General features: G+C 33.6%; 1 pseudogene; it reads right to left on the minus strand.

The window, feature by feature from the left end:
• Positions 1-4249: 4249 nt before the first annotated feature.
• LOC112505027 lies at positions 4250-5843 on the minus strand (annotated as a pseudogene).
• Positions 5844-7098: the final 1255 nt, after the last annotated feature.

The following is a 7098-nucleotide window of genomic DNA, read 5'->3' on the forward strand; positions in this document are numbered from 1 at the left end:
GGTTTTTAAGGGAGCATACCTGGGTCAAGATCGATTAAGTCAAGTTTTTGATGTAATTATGAACGTTGTGTATTATTCTAACTCTTGTTATGTCGATGAATCGTTTTGTTTTGAAACTTGTAATGGTGTTATTTATAAACTGTTGCTATGACCCGCTTGTCTGTCAGCATCCCGTATTTCCGCTTTAGCGGGGTGTGACAACTCTAGACCAATAAGAAACCAATTTTAAACAACGTTGTTTTAAAGGATGTAGGTATTGATCGAGTATTCAAAGGAAAAATTAAGAAAACAAAGAATTATGCAAGCAAACCTTAAATCAGTAGAGTAATCGAGATTTGGTTGGAAGGAATCGATGATAAGTTGGAGTAGAACCTAGAGAAGCGAACCTTAAACCAAGACCTTTGCCTTCGATGGAGAGAAGAAATCAGTGAAATCGATGGAGAGATTGAGAGAAACCAACGAAGAGAAATTAATGAAAAATCGATTAAATCACTGATTTCTCTCGATTCCACTGATTTCTTTGAAACTCATTAGCGATGGAGGGATTGAGAGAAGTCGATGGAGAGAAGAAAAGTGAAATCAATGGCCTTGGGAGTGGGAGGAAAAAGAAGGAGATGAAAACTTTAGGGGGAAAGATTTTTGGTTTTGGGGGAAAAAATAAGGTATTTATATTTTAGCTTAGGCAACGTAGGCTAATATGTTGCCTAAGATACATGCATGCAACATAGAATCATGTATATATTGTCTAAGGTCATACTTAGGCAACATAGAACCATACTTTGTCTAAGGGTTAGTTTGTTTTTTAAAATTTGCCTCTTAATTTTCTCTTATGTCTGAATCGGTCAGACATATAGACTTTCAGATCGTTTGTTTTTTTTTCCCCCAAATTAAGAGCTGAATTCATAAGGTTTCCTCTGAATTTTTAAGTGGTAACCCTAACCCTTAATACCTCTTATTTGTTTATCTGCCTCCTTACGTCGCTCTCATCCGCCTCCTTACATCGCTCTCATTCGCTCTCGTCCCATTCATCGATTGAAGCTGGTGTTCTTCATACATCGCAGATTCAAGCTGGTGTTCTTTTAATCTTCTCGATCTCTCTTTGGTTTCTTCTCGATCTGCTTCTTTATACATCTCGATCTCTCTCGTCCCATTCATCGATTGAAGATGGTGTTCTTCATACATCCGTTCTCGCCCTCTGTTTTTGTCTCGTCCCTTAGCTCGATTCAAGCTTCAATTGGTGTTCTTCGATCTTCTGGAACTCTCAAATAAAGGTAATCTTCAGACGTAAAAACAAACAGTCTGACTGATTCAGATTTCAGATTTCAGACGTAAAAACAAACAGTCTAACTGATTCAGATTTCAGACTTCAGCACCACCTTTTAAAATTCAGAAGTGAATTCAGACTTCAGACTTCAGCACCTCTTAAAAAACAAACGCCACCTAAGAGAAAACTTAAGTAACATATATAATAGCCTTTGTTGTCTTAATGTATCTTAAGCAACATAGGTAATTTATATTTGTTGTCTAAGACAACATTTGGTATAATGATAATTAAACAATTTTCTGCTTTATCCTTCTTTTATGACTTAAAAGATAGTTACAATGTAGACATGATTCCCTACACTACAACAAAATTGGGTTTATAGGATACTCAATCTCTAAGCGTCCCAATAGACTGCTTTATAGAACTTAATTCATAAGACCAAAATATAAAGCGTCCTATCTAAAGGTGTTGTAATAAGTTTATATGACGCTTTTAGGTGTCTTAACAAGTTTTTTAGGACACTTTTAATACAAAGCGTCGCATTAGCMACTTTATAGGACACTTTTGAGAAAGTGTCCTATAAAATCAATGTTTTATAGGACATTTGTTCTTATAGGAAAAAATTTCAAATAGTGTCCTATAAAGTTGTTAATGGAACGTTTTATATTAAAAGTGTCTTAAAAAACTTATTACGACGTCAAAAAACATTATATAAACTTATTACAACGCCTTTAGATAAGACACTTTATTTTTTTGGTCTTATAAACTAAATCCTATAAAGAGGTCTATTAGGACGCTTAGAAATTGGGAATGTCCTATAAACCCGATTTTGTTGTAGTGCTAGATGGATTTACGTAGCCATATCTTAAATTTTAAGTTTTAATCGATTAAACTTTGTTTTAAAGGGAAACTATCTTTAATCGATTGATTTTATATAATCAAATAATTTAATTCATAATTTTTAATAAAATTTATTTAGTGCACTACACCAAAATTTGGTTTATAAGACACCCTCAATCTCTGAGCGTCTCCATAGACCGATTTATAGAACTTAATTTACATGACCAAAATATAAAACGTTATATCTAAATGTGTTGTAATAAGTTTATATGACACTTTGGGGGCGTTTTAACAAGTTTTTTAGGACATTTTTAATACAAAGTGTCGCATTAGCAACTTTATATGACACTTTTGAGAAAGTGTCCTATAAACTTAATTTTTTATAGGACATTTGTTTTTATTGGACATTTTTTCAAATAGTGTCTTATAAAGTTGCTAATGGGACGCTTTATATTGACAATGTTTTAAAAAAACTTATTACGACGTCAAAAAACATCACATAAACTTATTACAACGTTTTTAGATAGGACGTTTTATTTTTTTTGGTCCTATAAACTAAGTTTTATAGTGGATTGAACTTCTTTCTGGCGATAAACAACAACAAGCAAGCTGAGCCCCCCTGAGCGAACAAAAGTACAACAGCAGCTCTTCTATGGATCGATCACAAGCCGGTGGGACAGCGAGCCAAGATCCGATTCGCCTAGGACGTTTAGAGATTTGGGTGTTCTATAAATTCGATTTGTTGTAGTGGTGTTAAAATTAAAAAATATGATAATAATTTATGAAATTAATAAATATAAAAAAAATATTGAAAGTATATCCGGTTAAAAATTAGGGTTTGCATAAATTTTATCTGGATATGACTAGATTCCATAATCATGCAATTGTGATTTGTGAGTACGATCACCCTGACCCGACCCGTGTATTTTAACCAAAGGAGAGCGAGTATACAACATACACATGGAGAGAGAGAGAGAGATAACACTGTAATCTTCCTCAACTTTGCAATCTATCAAAATTCTCTACGTAGTAATCAAGATTTCATGGCGGTAAAGATTCTATTTCCGTAATAATCTTACCCGGTAAGTGAGATAGACTACTCTTATCTGGCTAGTAAATTGTTGCATATGATATTTTAATGTACTAACATCTTTAATGATAAAACAAATAATGATGAATTTTATGTGTTCGCTTAGCGGGTGAAAGTTTGGATAAATGGCTCCAAACACTCCCTGCCTTAAAAACCGCAAAACTCCAAGAAAGATAATGCGTGAATCTTGAAATAATACTTACAACACACAGTATGTCGCACCTTGCTATATGATACATCAACACCCAAGAAGGCTTCTATAAGAATGTCCACAACATATATATCAAATACCAACAAATTAATTGTAAGATCCCACATCGGTTGGGAAGGGAATTACTAAGGTTGTCTTATAAAGAACTATATACCTCCTCTATTAAACACGTTTTAAAACCATAAGTTCAGGTCTAGTCGTGTAGACATAATGGACAATATCTGGTACGATTGACTAAGATGTTAATAAAATTGTAAGATCTGGTATCGATTGAGGAGGTGATCAAATGGGAGTTAAAGTGTAACATAATTTTCACCAAAGCACCAATCAAATTTAACCTAAATCTGGCCCCTTGTTGGGCCATTCTTGTACACGAGACCTAGGGCCAGGCCGACCTTGTATCGTGAGCCTAGGTTACCTGGTTCCCGAATTAGTTGTTTGCAAGTCGGTGCAACAACCTATATATGCGTGCGGCAAGGTCGAAATACCCAAGTCGTAGTTTTTTTTTTTTTTTTGCGTAAAACATATGGTGAATCGTTAAACTCTAGATACAAATGGAACGGACCGATTATTTTAGACGGAAAAAGCAAAATGAAAATTATCCCAAAATAAGAGTACATTTACAAAATTTGTAGTTTACTTGTGCTGAACATTGAAAGAATATACATTATTGATGACATACAGAAATACAATAAATTAAAAGCAGAAGGATTAATTGACAATTGTACACTTTCAGATTGATCCTGTTTTTCATTTTTGAACTATTTGCATCTTTTGAAATCCACTGCTTTTTGTTATTGAAACACACAATGAAATAATTCTGATTGGAACTAGAGTACCAACTTTAAATGTTACGAGGATAGAGGCGAATGGGAAGTCCCTTGGAAGGACTAGGCATCGGGTTAACGATGATTTGCTCATCTGGAATTACTTTCTCCCACTTAAATTTTGTAACTAGATGATGCATGAACACAAGTATTTCTAAGCGGGCATACTTTTTTCCAGGGCACATACGAGGTCGTCCTCCAAATGGTACGAATGTATATGGTGCTGGTCCTTTGCCATCAAATCTTGATGGATCAAACCTTTGAGGTTCAGGAAAGAATTCAGGGTTTTTGTGGGTCGAGTTTGCATTCCAATACAACTGTAAAATGAAAATCCATTAGCTAAAAACTAATTAAAAGCCTAATATATATATATATATATGTATATGAATATGTATATGTATATGTATATATATATAGAGAGAGAGGGGGGGGGGAGGGGTTTAAGGGTAAAACCTCGAAACAATGATAACCGAGGAACACTCTGCACTTGTACATATCGGTAATTGAAGTTGTTTTTTGGTTTTCATGCACGTGCCAGACAAAGCTTAAAATTATCGGTATGCATATGTACTTACTGTCCAGATGAACGGTTACTAGGGTGTTTCTCAATTTTTCATTTTGTTGTTGTTTTTCCCTTAACTTGAACCAATATATATTTATATATATATATATATATGTATGTATGTATATTATATATATGTATATATATATATGTATGTATGTATGTATGTATATTATATATGTATATATATATATATATTAACATGTAAATTACCTTCCAGCCCTTAGGAATTGAATAACCATTATACATGAAATCAGTAATGGCTTCTCTGAAAGCACCTTGCACAGGTGGAGCTAATCTAAGAACTTCCATGCAACATTCCAAGAGTACTTCATCTTTGATACATCCTCCCACTTCAACAACTCTCCTATGCTTTAGATTTTGCAAATTTCCATTTGTTCTGCATGCAATTACAAAATTATAAAGAAATTAATTATCAAAATCTATTATATATTCACAAAAATATTATACTTGTTAATTTGTAGATTAAAATTTTGCATTCGTTTTACGTCAAATTTTGCTGTTCTATACAAAGTTAATAAAGCTTTTAATACTAATTTATAATCATCAACAATTTGTGCATGTTAATGCTGGTAGTTACTCCATAAAGTTTAATATGAATCGTAGGTGTGTTGATATATATATATATAACCTAGAGTTAAGAAAATATATTCTTGCATGTATTTCTTCTAGTACCTTTATAGACTCCCTCGTAAATCTCCGGCAACTCAGCCAGATACTTCACAATGAAAGCACACGCAGAGCTTGCAGTGTCATGGTCCCCAATCAACAATCCGAGGATCTTGTCGGYGATATCAGATTCTTCCATGCATTTGCCATCTTCATCTCTAAAGCAAAGCATGTGTGACAATATATCTTGTGTAGCTGAAGCTTTCCCTTCCGCCAGATCTGTCTTTCTTTGCTTTATGATTGCAACGAGTTCTTTTCTAATTCCCCTCCTGATCGGTGTTCCAGGGAGGTCAATGGGGATCGAGAAAGCCCTAGAGCAATTTTGGCACAATGATTTGACACATAGAGGACAATTTTGACTGGTATGGGATGATTTAAAAAGAATTAGTTTATGTTCTCTAAAAAAATGTGTTTTTGTTATCTAACAATGCTCAAGAGATTCTAGTCTTGTTCTCTGAAATAAAGAATCATCTAGAATACTCTGAATACAGATAATTCTTTAAAACTTGATATTAGGAAGGAGAAATGATTATTTTAAACAATTCGWCCAATAAGATTGACTTATTATTTTTTATGATTTTTATTAAAAAGTATATTGGAATGATAAATCAGAGAATATTATATAATATAATTCGAGAAAACAGAAGCAGAAACCGAAGGGAGGAAGATGACTCTGACTATTTGCTCTTAATTGTCGTTACTACTGAGTTATTATCTTCATATACTGCTGTGTCATTTCAAGATGAATTTTATTTTTATACAGATCATTTGATATGTTTTTGGTGAAGAAACCGTATGGTTTCATACATGAGTTTGAAAATGTTTATATGTTATTTTTGGCATAATTTTATGTTTTGATATGTAATTAGCAATTGGTTAGAATAAAGGTGGCATAATCAAAATGGATGTATACTGGGATAAGGGTGACAAAACTTTCTGTATGTTAAAAGTGAGACTTTGATTACATGAGAACTGTTATCACATATTCATGATGCGATCAGTGTGGTTATCGCATCATTATGATGAAATGAGATTATTTTATTACATGACTATGATGCAAGGAATAAGGTTATCGCATCAATGAGATGCGAGAACAGTATTTTTATCGCATTTTTTTTATTAACCTGGATATCCAACCCGCTATGCAAGCCGACTAATCCTACGGCGACTGCCTGTTTTGCAAATAGCCCGAAGTCACCGCATTTGAACCTCTGTGGCCACAAGGGATTTTTATTCCTCCTTAGATTTGAACCTGGGACCTCCAGGTACTTTTGACTTTTAGAGTCAAGCTCAAACCAGTCAAGCACTACCCTTGTGGTTCATATCCTCGTGATGTAAGGAGATTGAGTTATCGCATTCCTATGATGCAAAAAGTTGGAGTTATCGCATCATTGAGATGTGACAAACTATGTAATCGCATCAATGTGATGCGAGAAAAAATTATATCACATCTATATAATGCGACAAGTTGATATGGTGCGATATATAAAGTTGTGATCGCATTGATGAGATGCGACAAGTTGGTATTTTTATGTTTAAATTTGATGACTTTGATATTTTCATGGGATTAAAGCAATAAGAAGAAGGTTGTCTAATCTTTATGATACGATAAAA

This window comes from Cynara cardunculus, unplaced genomic scaffold (assembly GCF_001531365.2).
Source record: "Cynara cardunculus var. scolymus isolate 2C unplaced genomic scaffold, CcrdV1 Un_Scaffold_7945, whole genome shotgun sequence".
In the NCBI taxonomy this organism is placed as follows: Eukaryota; Viridiplantae; Streptophyta; class Magnoliopsida; order Asterales; family Asteraceae; genus Cynara; species Cynara cardunculus.